Here is a 16,104-nt window from a genome sequence, read left to right as displayed (position 1 = left end):
CGTAGACTTTGGCAAGGTTTGATAGCATGTCCTAGGTTTTTGTCTGAAATGGCACCACTGCACGGCGTTCTCCGTGGTATAGGCAGAGGGCAACAGCACCGAATCGCCGAAGAGAGAGACCTCTGGGGGGGAAGAGCAGGACATAGCGAAGGGAAGGCTTTTGAGTGGTGGAGGAAAAAAACCCTTGAGTTGGGGGGAGGAGAGTGTGTGAGGTTGGTTCGAGGTAAAGAAGGGGGCAATGCGATCTTTTCCTACCACCCCAGCTTCAAAAAAAAAATATCTCCTTCTCTCTAAGCTTTTACTCAGGCTCCCCCGTCCATACTTCGCTTGCTTGAACCCTCTTTGCGCTACCCTTCGTTTCTCGTGCCACATCTCATTCCCGGGTTGGCACAATAATCAACGAAACCAATCGACTGGCATTCACGCTATTACGTTTTGATCTGCCGACGCGTCGATACTCTGAGCCTCTCTTCTGAATTTAGGATAAGTGATGAGAAAGGGCTGCCCTGAAAAACGCGGGGATTTCCACTAATTTTCGAAGTTTTCTAATCTTTATCAAATTTTGAAGCGAAAATGATGAACCTCTCTTATTCTATTGCTACCAGAAAACTACTGTTGGAAAGGGGAATCTTAAGTGATTATTTAAGAAGGTTTTCTTCTATGATCAATGCATTTTTATATTGTGCTTCTTAATAATATTCTTAAAAATAAAAATACCGTTGAGTAAATGGTTATGAAATTACTTCATATATGTAATAATAAAATTAAATAAATATAACCTCTTTATGCTATGACCAGCTCAAGGTCTGATTGGTAATGGAATTATAACTCCAAAAACTTGATGACTCTACCTCCCTTCCTTCCCCTTGTCAAGAGGTTTCGATCTGCAGACCAAAAGGTGGCCATTACAGCCGAATGATCTTACAATTAGTAAAGCATAAACTCATCGTGACGGGAAAATTCAGTTTTACTGCATCCATGGTTGGCTAGATTGCCTTTGCCTTTGATTGTACCCGGGTACTGAGAGTTTTTTTTTCTATCCACACCGTATAAAAGTATCGTGCTCAATGTAAGCAGTCGTGGTAATATCATTGTTGTTGTGGGTTGCATGCATCCAGGATACCTTTGCACTTACCTACTTCTACATTTTGGTGCAAAAATCTAATTTTGGCAATTCTCGGGCTTTCATATTCATTCTCCTGACAATAATCTCTATTGCCAATTTAAACTTTTTAACTTTCAGCCGTGCCCCATGGCTGAAACGCTGTTGTCGTGGTGGCTTGGTACCTACCCCCGACATGCTGTCCCCCATAAAGTCTTCGTTCCCCGTGTATTGATACCAAAATATCGTCATAAAGTGGCCACACCTCGAGCCCAAGATTATGTCTCTATGCTCTACTAGTTAATTACCGTGCCTCACATTTTCCTTTAAATCACTTCGCTGGCTACCGTGACAAGTCAAGTCAAAGATAGTTTATATTCTATGCTGCCAGTGTACATGGACATTTACATTGTAATCGATGACTTTTTATATTTTTATTCAGCAAGGACCTCAATATTGGAATGATTTCCTCTTTTCGGCTTGCAATGGGAGTTGGGATTACATCGTAAGGATATTTGCGTAGCAATGGTAAAGTTTTTATAAAGATACACCTCAAGGACCCCACATTTGGAATGATTTCCTCTTATGGGCTTGACATGAAAGTTAGGATCACATCGTTTTTGTGAACGTGTAGTACCGATAGATCGATTTGGCAGATTTAAGGAACCGAAAATTGCGACGGTGCCGGAGCGCTCTGTTGCGCAGTCTTTTCCACATGAGCTGGCATTCCCTCGACGGTCCATGCATTAGTGGTGTGAACGGGGTATAACTTTAACGCACCCCCCTCCCCCCAAAACCCTTTCTACCCATCCCACCGACACCACCGCTTGCTCGGACCCCCTCCTCACTGCAATGCCCCCTCTTTACCAACCCCCCCCCCAACCCACCGCTTTTGCCCACAATGCACTTCTCTCTCTCTCTTGCGGATGCAAGTCCTCCCTCCCCACCTCCCTTACAGCTTTCTCATACGTTCCTCCTCCTCCCCCCATCTTCGTCCACCTCGAAATGCACACACACTGACGCTCACAATGCACCGAGGGACAGGACAAATAGGAACCGGTTTCACGGCGGGCTAGAGGTCCGTGGCCGAGGATGAGGTTAGGGCATATGAGGAGGGGGTGGAAGTGATGTCGGTGGATGGAGGGGGGGAAAGATTGAGTTGGAGGGAAGGGGGGGGGGAAAGGGGGACACAGAATGTGCGGAGGACAGAGGAAAAAAAAAGATGCTGGAGGATTCTGGAATGGATGCGTGGTGTGGCGGAGAATAAAAATGATCGTGCTAGGATGGAGTCAAGTTCATGCCTAAAGTTATTTCAGCTGCCGATTCGGATTCCATTTATTACACTAAGGACATTGACTACATTCCAGGACCGCACTCGATATATAAACGATAAATTAAGAGAAAAATAATCGTGCTGGGATGGATTCAAGTTCACACCTGAAGTTATTTCAGCTGCCGATTCGGATTCCGTTTATTACACTTAGGACATCGACTAGATTCCAGGACCCAACTCGATATATAAACGATACATTAAAAGAAAAATAATCGTGCTGATATGGAGTCAAGTTCATACCTAAAGTTATTTCAGCTTCCGATTCGGATTCTGATTATCGCAACAAGGCAATCGACCAGATTCCAGGACCAGACTCAATGCATACACGATATATAAAGAGAGGTATTTTGCCGAACGGATTGGTATGGGAATTCGCTTTTCCCCCGAACAGTAAAGGACGTTAATAATTTCGAGTTGTAATTTCATTGGAGCATATCTCCCTTTCCAAATTTCCAAAAAAATTTAATCGTGATAGTGGCTTTTCTCTATACAATGCTTGGATACCTGTAGTCAGTTGCATAGAAAACATAAGGAAAGTACATAAAGGACTTCAACAGAACATCAGCCACTCAGGCGATACCTGAGCTTCATTTTTGTACGCGCAAAACGAATTGAGACGCCTGGAGAATGGAAGACAAGTCGTTTTACGAAACGTCGGCAATACGACTGCATTAATCATCGTGTAGATCCCGAGAGGAATACTTGCGTATACCTTTTATTGGTAAACGGCTGGTGTCCTAATACCCCGTGTCTCAAGCCTATTGAGGTGGAATGCGGGATAGTATGTAGATGCAGGTGAATATTGAGTCCTCATTCCAACTTGGTGGTTCAAATCTCACACTCAAGTCATTGAATTAGAACTCGTAATTAGAAACTAACTTCATCTATACTCACTTGAACTACAGTAATTGTAAAGAATCTTTGTCGTAACTTTCGCAAGATATTACATTTACATAAACTGTTGTCACTCATGATCTCCCGCTAATCAAAAACTTGCGTTACGAGAGTGCAATATCACACGTGTAAGCATTTTTGAGAGTGATAAATAATTTTAAAATCTTGTGGGGACGGCAACTACTGACTTAAAATTAGGCAATTTAGTTCGAGTAGGGACTTGACTTATCACCTGTTAAGCATACTCTGAACGAGCTATTGGACTCCTGTGACATCTCGTAACACCACGTGGCAACTGAGTCCAGTTCGAGGCATGATAAAGACTTGAGTAACGTTCTGGTGCAAGGACCCTAAGTGCACAAAACTCTTAAGGAGGTTTTTTATTGTAGATGATGGAGCTCACCCTGATTTAAAGCCTAGGTCATTCTCATTTCTTCATTTCTAAGAAGAAAACAAGCTGGGGAATATGATGACATCGACAGCACAGTGGTTGGCGAATTGAGTAAATTTTCTTTGCTAATTTTCAGGTGAGTGGCTGGCTACTTGGCTGGATTACTCTTCGATTATCGCCGTTGGCGTGTACAATTTAAAAACCTATTTACGAGCAGAGACGAGATAATTTGACGACGTGACTGGCTATTCCGCCGTACCAAGTTGGATGCTATGCAACATATGCGTCGGCATGCTTCTTTTCTATGGATCTACTTTTTGGTTATACGATGATGCAAACAACTATTCAACTAGGGGGCAACTCAGTGAATTTTTGTTGTTATCTCAGGTTTGAGTGTCCGAATAAATCTCTTTTTTATTGAAATTAATATTTAATTTGATATCAGAGTTCTAACCGCCGTTACAAGCAGCTAACCTGGGTTGAAGGATTCTTTCAAAGGACCAAGATTGAGCCTTGGGGTACTCAAGTTTAAACTTCTGGTGAAAACTAGCTCCCTGATACTCTCCCCAGATTCTGCTATCCAACGTCAAGCTTGGGAAAATTCAAGTAATCCGTCATTGTTTCATGATAATAATATTGTGTCATTGCCACGGGAAGCCGTAGATCATATGTTTGACCACTGGTCAAAATGATGTGATTGGATATATTAAAAAATATATTCAATCACATCTAATGAATCATATCATAATATAGATAAATGATTAAATATTGATCTCTCCGTCCTCAATACAAACCTCCTCTTTTAACTTTATGAAATAATAATATACATTTGTCAGGAATACCAATGACTAAGAAAGCGTTAACCCACGTGTGGGTGTCATTTTTCATTATGGCTTGGTTTCAGCACTTCATTTCCTGCATTAAATGAGGGTGCATGCTTGAAATAGGTAAAACGTAGTAACAGAAGTGACACCATGTGGGAAGAGGATGAAGATAATTTCAGATGAGTATGAGGTATGGTGGAATTATAATTGTGAAATAATAGGTGAGGTAGGATGTAAGAAATGGGTTCAGCTACTTGAATAGTTACTACCCCTTATATCCGCCGGATTTTCGATTGGAGGTGATTTATGGTGAAAGTTTTGATAGTGAAGAAGGCTGGTGAAGCTTTTAAGCATGCGTAAAAATTCTTTTTTTGGGCCTTGTTTATTTTTGGCTATTGGCTAAGTGTGTTTCAAGGGACAAACCCTCATCAGAGATATATTTGAATATTTTTTTCAGTGTGCACTGGGCTGCTTGTATATCATGAGTGATATTATTTCCTATCTGCGAACTCAAAATGACCTTTAAGGGATTAAGAAGATACATGGTTTTGGAAAGGATGAGGTGGAGATAGAGAAAAGTATGCAATGGGTTTGACTTACAATGCCTGATAACCTAACTGATAATCTTTTTTCAATCTGAAATTTATTTTTCACTATGAAATAGAGAAACTTTGTATGGTAAATGAACTAATGACCTACAATAGAAAAAGTATTTTGTGTAGATTATTTGCTGATTTGATATTTTTAGCGGGAGGGAGAGACGAAAACCCAAACCCCAAGCCACAATTTTTTGAGGGTCGGCTCCTTGAAAATCCTATTTTATCACACCGTCTGTTCCGCGCATAAGTCCATAAAACTAATACACCATTCTCCCACGTAAGACGCCATTGAAGAACTTCAGTAATCGTTTACCACTCCAGTTAACCATTTAATACCATTCCATTAAATAGATCTGATTGAAGTACTGCTGAAGCATTGTACATAAACGTGCATCGCCTCGACTGGTGCATATATTATCTACTGACGCCTTAGAAGAGCTTATTCAATTATATTATTTCAGTGTCTTATTTCCTTTCATGTCTTTTTCGAGTACGATCAAGTCTTGAATTAATGAGACCACGATTATTTTTTTTTATTTCTCGAAGAAAATGAGAATTTTACTGGATTTTTCTTTCGCCTAAATTGGCATAAATTTTCCCAGCAGTAAGTTTTAAGTGTAAGTTATTCCTTTAATATATGTGGAATTCGTTCTTATTCAGTATATTTAAATTCTTATAAGATTCATTTGAAGATTAGCAGTTACAAAAGAATACATACCTGAGGTTGGAATATGAGGAATTTCATTGTTAGGAAAAGAACCTCTGCCTCACAGATGTCACTGAGTACCGTTTTTGGATTGTTTATCATTTAGTATTATACTGATATTGCAGAAGATACTTTTAATTGCCATTGGAAAGAAAAATGGTTACCCACTTCCTCATTCCTGATCTAATATCCTTTGCAACTTCATTATTGGCTCACTTTCTGTTCTTTTGGCTGTCTATCATTATGCTGAATTCTCCCAAAAGAAAATTCGATGTCTTGGGCCCGTCATGGTCATGGTAGGAGCTCGAACAAATTTTTAGATAAAACCGATTCCACTATTTTATTTAAAAAATTTAAATTTTCACCAGATGACCCGAAGAGATTTCTAATTTCATTTATGACGTAATACTTCAATCTTTGGAAGTTTTGTCGTGATAAACTATCAATTTGTTAAAATATTGCCGATTTTATGTTTGAATTAATAATGATTTAATTGAAGTAAAAGGATAATATGATGCCTCACATTTTTTTATCCCTATATTATTTTTACATGACTGATTTTTCATATACTTTCACTTGATAGTAACCTTTGTTTTTAGTTCACAGGATTATCATAGTTTGTGCACTACTTGAGACTAATAAGAATCATCAAGTTCAAGTAGATAAGATACTTACGTGCTTGGATAAAAAGCGTACTGTTGACTCTACGCAACAGTCTTTTCCGCAGTCCCCTGCTGGTGAAGGTGGTGATGTCATTAGTACTCGCATTGTATTCGCCGGATGATCGTGAACGAAGGGGAGCCGTGAAAAGGGATGTGAAGGTTTTCTTTGGAGTCCCTCATTGAAGGGAAGGCGAGCGTCATAGGCACCTAGGTGAAATGAGACCGAAGAAGGAAACAAAAAGTGAGCCACATAAAGGCAAGGAAACTGGAATCAGAGGAGCTGTGGGAAGGATTAGTAGATCAAAACGATAAGAAATAGGCAGCTGCAAAGAGTTAGGGGAACGTGTTTGCATCTGAGGAATAGATAAGAGGAGAAAAAGATACGTAGAAGAGAAGTTAATTGAGTTATCAGGGGGTAATGATACTCTTTCTAGCCGCTCTAAGGACTGATGCTCTAAATTTTCTTTCACGTGGTTCCTTAAAGATTTTTTTATCATAATTTGGTGTGGCTGATTCGGAATTGATAAGTCTTTTTTATTAATTTATTTAGTAATTTTGAGCTCGTCCAACATGAAAATACAAGGAAAGGGTAAATCATATTCACAATAAGTAATAATTAGAATCGTAAAACTAAAACAACTTCATACACTAATTGTAATATTGATTACCAAAACAGTCGAGTATTTTGCAAATAATTCCTTTATCAGTGCCGAATTTGACTAAATTCTGTGCCGTAAACGTAACCACTTTTTCACCTTCACTTTTTTATTATTTCTTCTTTAGTTTCGTCTAAATTATGATTTAAAATTTTACTTATAATGCAGTTTTGAAAAAAAAACTTAGATAAAAACCATGACCACTTACTATGAGAGCCACACGATGCCTCACAGATTTTTGGGTGTAATTTCCCTGCTTTGGACAGGGTAGCGGTTATATGCTTCATGTGAGAACTAATAAGCAATGCACAGTGTATTCATAATTAATGAAATTTAAGGTCGCTTTATGAAATATTTTTGGTCAAAGTTGACCTCAGTTTTTGCTCATACAAAAAATCACTATAAATGGTGAGTACCTAATCCTTATCTCCTATTACGATTTTCGAAATTGCTATATTTTCAGAGCTTTTTCTTTGAAATTTGAGGGACTATTACGGCCATGAGTCTCCAGCCCAGAATTAAGAGTAGGAATATTCATTTATGTGTAATATAAAGTATGGGTATAATAAGGGTAGCAATATCGATTTTGAGGTAATGCTATAGCCACTAGGTTTTATGAAAAATAGCAACGCAGATTCTCACGATGAGTCATGTTCCTAACGAAAGGAAAGTCGTTTAATATGAAGTTACTTATGAGCTGGAAATATTATAAAAATGCCTTTAATTTTGAATTATTTTCAGTCTAAATTTTAGAGAGAGTAAAGACCTTGGGACGCTGCGAAAGCGGCACGTGTTAGGCTGGAACAATCAAGTACCAACTATCATTTAGGTGGAGTCCATTTGCGTAATTCCGAAAGAGACGGACTACTACTAGTCCGCCGTCAACGTGGCGTCATGCGGTCATTCGCTCTCTCGCGGTTCTAAAAGAGATGAAGCACGAAATCCGTTCGCAATGGGAGGGTAGGATGTGGGGTGTGCTCGCGATTAAAAATTGAGAATCGCATCAAAAGGAGTGCGTTCCGATCCGGCCGAGAGGGATATGGATGCACGTTGCCATAGTTGCGTCCGCGCCCGGATTCGGAGGACTCTCTTTGGACGATTGGACAAACTCGAGGCGAAGAAATGGGGTACGAGAGAGAGAGTAAGAGAGAGGAGGGTTGAAAATATTCTTTTTTCGAATTCAAAAAAAAATATAATAGTTATTTTTCTGGCGCGAGGAAGGTGAGGGGGTTTTGCAGGAAAAGAAATATGCAAGAAGTCTCGGAGGGAGGGAAGTGTTGGCGGGTTGTGGAGGAGGAAGAGGAGAAATAAAGAGGAGGAATAATAAATATGAATAGCGATCGCTTGACAAAGCAAACGAAGAAAGGAAAACAATGAGGAGCGATAAAAAAAAGAGAACTGATGCTTACGTGTGTGTGTGTTAGAGTTGGTGAGTGGGTTGGTTTTGTGTGCGCGATTATTTTTTTCGCCTTTCTTTTTTTTTATTTTTTCCTTCAATTTTTCTTTATTTTTTTCTTCATTTTTCTCCCTCCCTCCTTGCTTCTGCTTTCGCATGGGGAGAGTCTGTGAACAAGTCGTAGTGTGGGAGGCTGGAGGGGAGAACGTTGGAGGGTTGCCTATGCATATAAAAGTGCGGTAGACGCGAAAAGGGATGTGTGGGATGTGAGCTAGGAGAAGAGGGTGAGGTTTTTCGCAAAGGGGTTGGCGAGCGCACGGCGAGGGAGGAGGGTGGGGGTTTGGGGGTGCATGTTGGGGATGCATAAGAGGGTTTTTAGGGTAGGGGGGAGGAAGGGTTGGGTGTGGGAGGGGGAAAAAAGGGTAACGACCCCGAATTAAAAGAACGGAGGAGGAGTGACAAGGGAGTAGTATGGTTGGCAAGGGGGGAAAAAAGGATGTATGGGGCAAGGTTGGGGGGACTGTGGGACCTGTGGTGGGGGAAGTTTTGAGGAAGGAAATGGTGGATAGGGTCCACTCGTGGGTTGGGATGGAGGAAGAATAACAAAAGAGACGAATCTTTGGGGGGTGGGGGGAACAGTTTTGAAAAAGTGGAGTTTTTCCCATTTTTCGGCGAAAGGTTATCTCCTATTAAATTGACGCTACCATGTGTTAAGCGTGGTGAGAGGAATGATGTTGGATGTGATGGAATAAGTTGTAATGAGGGTTAATGAAGGGATAACGAGATATATATTTTAATTTCTGGACCTCCCCTCTCCCGATATATAAAAATAAAATTACTTTCCTTCATTATAAAATAAAACAAAATATTAAAAAATCATGAATTTCAAAAGATTCCTATGAAAAATCAAAGTTTTTCGGCTATGAAAACTGTTAAAATTAGTTTAAAACCCTCGACTTAGTAGCCTAGTTTTCATACTATTTTCCGCTGGCTTTGGGCCCTCCCCCGAATGAAATTCCTGGCTACGCCACAGTTTTCAATTCGTGAGGTCGGATGCGCGATATGCCGCCCTTACTTGCCAAAAGAAAAAAACAAATCACTCACCAGTGAGATAGTGAATGAAACGACTTTCTCGAGGCTTGTGCTTTGCTTGAGAGATATTGAGAGTAAAAAAATCTCGAAATGTTTGTCAAGAACTCCGATGGGAACTCACACTGAATTTTTTAAATGTAAGGGTAACGGTAGGGATGGAGGTCATCGAAGTTTTTAGGGAGCCAGGTCACATGCGAGGGCTTTCATCGGGTACACGTGGAAGCAAAGGAGGGAGGAACGACTGCTTGAAAGTGTGAAGAGGGTTTATTTGAATCGACAGTTTTGAGAAAAATTTTGGGAGCGAGGTGGATGAGGATTGATTTGGTTAATTTGAATCGAAATTTGCGCAGCTCAGCACTTTCATATTTTTATTTCAACTGCCTTAAAGTACTTCATCTCTCTCAGGCCTCGCCCATTGTTCTGTTTTAAATTTTATATCCGTAAGGATGATGGTCTGGAGCCGATAAGTTTTTAATTTGAGTTGCACCCCTGGCCCACGAGGAAGGTATTTACCTTTATAATTATTCTCGATTGATTTTTATGAATTATGCTCTATAGACGCAATGTATGCAATGCAATGTCTATAATGGTTCATCATAATAATTGTTTCTTAAGCAGTGAGTGGTTTTTCCCTAGATTTTTCTTTTATAAGCAATCAAATCTATTTTTAAACCTCTTTTAAAATTTAAGGTCAACTTTTCTTTTCTTACAGGGCTTTTTTATTTACATACAGTAGTTATTCATGAGATACTGGCTTCATAACCTTATGTAAAATTAATTTATCGAAATAAATATGGTAATGGAATTTCAGTGACCAAATAGACAACTTACCTGGCAAAAAAGTTTTGGGACTTTTGGTCATTGTCTTGTCAAAAAGAATAACGGTAGGCAATAAAGATCCCAGTGCAAACTTGAAGCAAATCGCAGATACGACAGCACTACTGAAAAATTCGTTTATCGAGCAGTACCATTTCACCTCATATTATATGGTAACTTGATAACATTTTAAGTGCTTTATTCGCCAGCAAAATTCTAGCTGACGATGCTGACTTACTTAGAGAAATACCGTATATATCCGTGTGAAGAGAATCAAAAGTCATGATTTCTTCCAAACCATCTGTTTCTAGGCACTATTCTCAATTCTTTTGGGATTGGCAGTATAACTGGACCTTAACTCGCATATCTTAAATTGGCTCAAAATACAATTGGATATTTTTTAATATCACCATTGCAAAAAATTATAACAGCATATTTTACTTTTATTAGCAATAAAGGGTTATCAATGAAGAGCATTTTAAGTTCATTGATCTCTATTACGCATTTGGAGAATTGTTATGAAAGTCTGTTCAGCATCTTAAATTACAGCATTGATCATCAGTGTGGAATACAATGTTACTAAGATGCTAGAAACATTGGCGACAGTCAACGCTATGAAATGTCATCAATAATCGTTTAAAACGAAATATGTGTATATCATAGTTATACTTTGGATTCATCATAGTTTAGTTCTTCTGATTCATCATTCTCTTAGTTTTCAGCTATAATAACCAGTGAAATACCATCAAAGAGTATTTCTCCGGCACTTAACTTCCTAATACTTAAGCTCATGGTTACCTAGCTTCCCTATTTTCTTGTCAAATTGTGCACTTATTGTTGCTGACCGTTTACGGATATCTTTTCCGGTTTTATTGCGGTCATTTTATGACACACATTGGAAAAATTTAATTGGCTTTAGCTTCGGCAGTGGAATACATTTCGTTGATTTTATTCGATGAACCCTTGGAAATGTTGAAGGGTTACGGGTCCCAAATGTGGGTAGGACGAAAGGAGCTATATTAAAATAAGTTGTTTGATATACGGCTCTAAAAGTATTTTAATATTATACTTTACCACAGAGAAGACTCTCATTACATTATTCTGTGTTGGGACGCTTGCACTAAAAGATTTGAGCAGCTACCTTCCAAGGATATATAGCTCTCTTTTTAGACCTTGCTTCCCTATCCGTAATGGAAGCCTAAGTACCTCATATGTAAAGGATTCGAGAATATTTGCAAAAATGTAAGTTGAATAGACATTTTGAGCTCTTTTATCTCCAATAGGAAGCCTATATTATTTATTTACCATTTTTATCCGTTACACCAAGTGTAATGTACTCGCAGCTTGTTTTATTCCATTATTTTTAATCGAGCATATTACATTTTGTTTTCGAAACACTTAATTTGATTGATAAAATCTCCACGCGTTAGCGCCTTTTCCTGCACGCTACTGTGGCACCTCAAGGTGTATCTACGCGTATAACTCTGAGCCCTTGTAAAGACATTCCAGTGGAAAGCCCTAGAAAAGTCACGTAGACGGTGGCTGTGATACTCGTGCACTACCTACCGATATATTAAGATGCCTTATTGCGGATTGAGTAAATATTAGTTAGCGCATTCAATCATAGTAGTTCTATGGCCATTAAAGATGTGAATTGATGATAACATTGTGGACTAGTTTCTCATGTGATACCTTTAATTACTCGAAATTGACTAATGACCATTGATAGAGTATTTGAAGAGAGAGATACATGCTAGAGTAGGTATTGCATGGGGAAGTAGTATACGTAAGCAGTTGGAATTTTATCGAAACAAGAGAAATCCGAAATAGTAGCTATTTATAAACTTAAGTACTGTTCCGTGTATATGTTTAAATGCGAGTAAATGAATGAATTAAGTGACTGGTGACAAAAATACAGGTGATACCGCCTGGGTAACGTCATCTTAGCCGTAGTAAAGATATATCATACGCCTTTTTTCAATAAAACGACTGTTTATAAGTTTTATAAAAGAAAGGTACCAATATTAAGTATTTAATGAAGGCTAAAAGTTGTCCGTCGTAATAGGCACACTGAAAATAAAATCTCTCATTGTTTCAAAACCCACGGTAAGATTTTCAAATTATCATTTTTAATGTGATGATTAATCTTAGCGAAAATAATAGTAAAAGAGATACTGGAGGAACAGGAGAAGCAAGCGAAGAATAAAGCGTAGGTGGGAGGATATTTGGCATGAAATACTAGTATGTACTATCATATCATTTATGTAAGAAGTCCATTTAAGAGTGGTGTATTGTGCTTAAATGATTTCTCAATCTTTACAGCCGAAATATCATACTCACTTTTCAGAATGGTAACCCATCCTAATCATTCATTGAACATTTGGGATTTACAAACATTCTTTCTTTTACACAAGTACTAATTTTTCTCTATATTTCTGTGATACCAAAGGTAAAAGGCAACTTTTCCAGCTGCAAGATAAGAAAAAGCATGCCCAAATTCTCACAATCAGTTAGATGGCTGAGACACCTATCATGTCAAGGTCAGCTTTTGCTTGTAATATCTCCCGATATTTTTAAAATGAGAGTATATTAAGAAACGCTGAAAATTGTTCTTGACTATTGCATACAAGAATATTGTTATGGAGAGTTCTAAACCTCTGCATGAAGATTGTTTTAAATATTTATGACGTTCTAAACATATGATTGGATGAATTTGAATAGCTTATAGGAAGCACTCCATTGGGTGACTCACTGTAAACAATTTGTTGAAATCGATTTCAGATTGGCCAAGACAGACAATGAATCCGGAATGAATTGGAAGATCGAAGGACTAATGGTAAAACTGGCTGACATATGGCTTCATTTAATGATTTCACAAGTATTTTACCGTGCTATTATGTCAAGGTCTGCTTTTTTCCGCTGACCCGGTTGGAAGCCTGAAAAATATTCATGGCATCAGTTCACAGGAAAACATCAAATCCTTACTGGCCTGGATGGTTAACTACAAGTCTCGTTTTATTAATCCTCTCAACGATTGTAATGTCGGGACTCCACCACTTACAATGGGCAGAAAATACAATGATAATATTAAGTGACATAAAATTTAATGATAAAATGTTATGAGATGAAAAACATGGCAACCAAATAATCTAGGCACCGCTTCTGAAATTTTGAGTGAATACCAATGAATGACTATTCATACCGGCAGCATTTTCGTCGTCCCCTACGAATAATTTTGAATCCTCAGCGTCATAACTTTGGATGATCCGGTTGAGACGTTGCCCAAAGAAAAGGCATCTCAGGACAACTTTCCTTCTTTTCTCGGAGCAGGGGATTTTGGCATTAGGGTACGTTTCTCCCCCTTTCACAGCTGATAATACTTCTCGCCGTTTTATAATCCCCTCCTTTTAAATGTCGGAATCAAAAGGGGACTACGCCAACGCTCGAGGCGAGACTCGAACCCGCGAACTGCAGATTGGCCGGCGAGTGTGTAGGTAGGTACGTACTCACAACGCACGCAAACTACCCAAGGAACTTACCTGGCCGGCGGCGGCGGCTTTGAATTAGAGGGGTGAATGGGAATGGGGGTAGTTTGGTAGGGGTGAGAACGGAAGTTAGGAGGTGCTTAGGAGAAGGGGGGTGGAGTAGTGTCCGATGTTAGAAGATGGCCAGAAGGACGATGGCGAATGTAGGGGAAAGGGGAAAGATGCCTGAGCTCTACTCACTCGGGGGTCGCAATGAAAAAAAGAGCACTTGGCGGGAGGCTTTCCAGGTGCTACCTCCTAGCTCATAGACCTCTCCCCCCCCCCCCTCTCTCTCTCTCTCTCTCTTTCTAGCCCACGGTTATGTTTCCCTCTCATTCCGTTGACGGCAGCTCGGGAGGGGACCCTCCTCCTATGAGATGCCCTCTGCGCGAACCCACCCTCTCCCATCTCCGGTGCCAGTGAACTTCGCCTCCCCATGCCGACGTCCATCCAGATTTTTTGTCCATCTTCATCCTCTCTCCCCTGCAAATACCCTTCGACCAATGCTCCCCGTTCGCTGCCACCCACCCCCTACCAATCGCCATACCAGCGCAGCTCCTCTTTTTCACGTAGTCCTCTCCACTCATATGGTACTTGGAGGAGGCGACCGACTGCTAGGATCATTTGCACCATGAGGGAAGGGTAGATAAGGAAGGGTGGAGAGAAACCCGGCGTCACCATTAGCTTGCGCTTAAGGAAAGGCGCCAAGGGGACCATGGCTTAACGTCCTTCACGACGTACGGAGTGTTGCGCTAGAAATGCCCTCCACACAAAATTCAAGCAGGGATCGGAGAGTCTCAAATAAAATTCTCTGCCACCGCCGGGAATCGATCCCGAGCAAACAGGGTGAGAAGCCGCCACACTAACCCATCCCCCCTCTCTTCTTTCGCTGTTGCATGCGTCACCTGAATCACACGGTCCTTAACCATGCACAAAATCCAAGATTTAACCTCCTCGGTCTTGGTGTATTGTTTTCATCACCTCGAAGTTTGAATTTTTTTCACCCTTTCGTTAGGGAAAATGTCATAATTGCAACTAGTTCAGTGCTGCCTGACCGATGACGGCATCATCTATGGAATGCCCTGCGAGCCGCGAATGTACATTCATGTAATCAACACTGCTCAGAAATAACATTGAAACACGCTTTTAGTCTGGTGAATCTTTATTATGCGTCGCAGATATATTCGATAGACGATCGCAGTGTAAAATCTACAGCGATCCTACTTGATTGTAAGTACGTAGATTGTAAGATTGATGTTAAGTTAAGAAATCTAATTTAGTTTACAATAGTGTCCTTAGTACCAAATCCATCAACGTGGTTAGGTGATGACCGCTAGGTCTCACCTCGGTTGGAGGTAGTTCGTAAAATGTCGTATGATATCATCGTCCTTGGTCATTAAGTGAACTCAAAACTAAGTTAACTGGATAATTGGCGCCTTCAAAAATGTCCTAGGTCCTACTAGGAGCAAGAATGAAAACTAGGACGGCGACAATATTACTGGGATCATGCGTACCAGTTTGAATAATGTAGGGTTTCCTGTACGCTACCCCTGAATCATGAAAATGTCCCTAAAAAGTCTGTACTTTATATTATACACGGCTAGTAATGTTTCCTGTATGTTAGCTCTGATTAATGAAAACGTTACTGTAAATCTTGTATTTTCTAGTTTACGCAATAGCATGATAGGATTGGTGCATGGTTATGGATCATGTGTATCAGGCTTAAGAAACTGAAGCAACCATCTTCTCCTTCGAATTCCTTTTTTTATCCTATGAGATCTGAAATATTATTTGCATCTATTATTGTTGCAATGGAAAGCTTTGTTTTTCATATAGTGGTATTATTAAACTGAAACAGGTGTTGAGTCTGAAAAATCTTTACACCGTTCTCCGCGGATACTTAGGTTCTTTCTCCCCGTGAGCATCCAGGGCCGGCCATGGGATCGTCTCTTTCACTCCTTGCGCACTTTTCACATCATCTACTTTTTTACTTCTCAGGGGTGGCAGGCAGCTCAAACGGATGATTGGAAACCCGTTCTAAGCCAACTGGAGTACGTTTCGTATTTCCTCGGAATATCGCGGAATGTGGGAGCGAAGTCTCCTCTTGAC

This window comes from Ischnura elegans, chromosome 2 (genome assembly GCF_921293095.1).
Source record: "Ischnura elegans chromosome 2, ioIscEleg1.1, whole genome shotgun sequence".
NCBI classification, from domain to species: domain Eukaryota; kingdom Metazoa; phylum Arthropoda; class Insecta; order Odonata; family Coenagrionidae; genus Ischnura; species Ischnura elegans.
Note: the sequence above shows the minus strand (reverse complement) of the source record.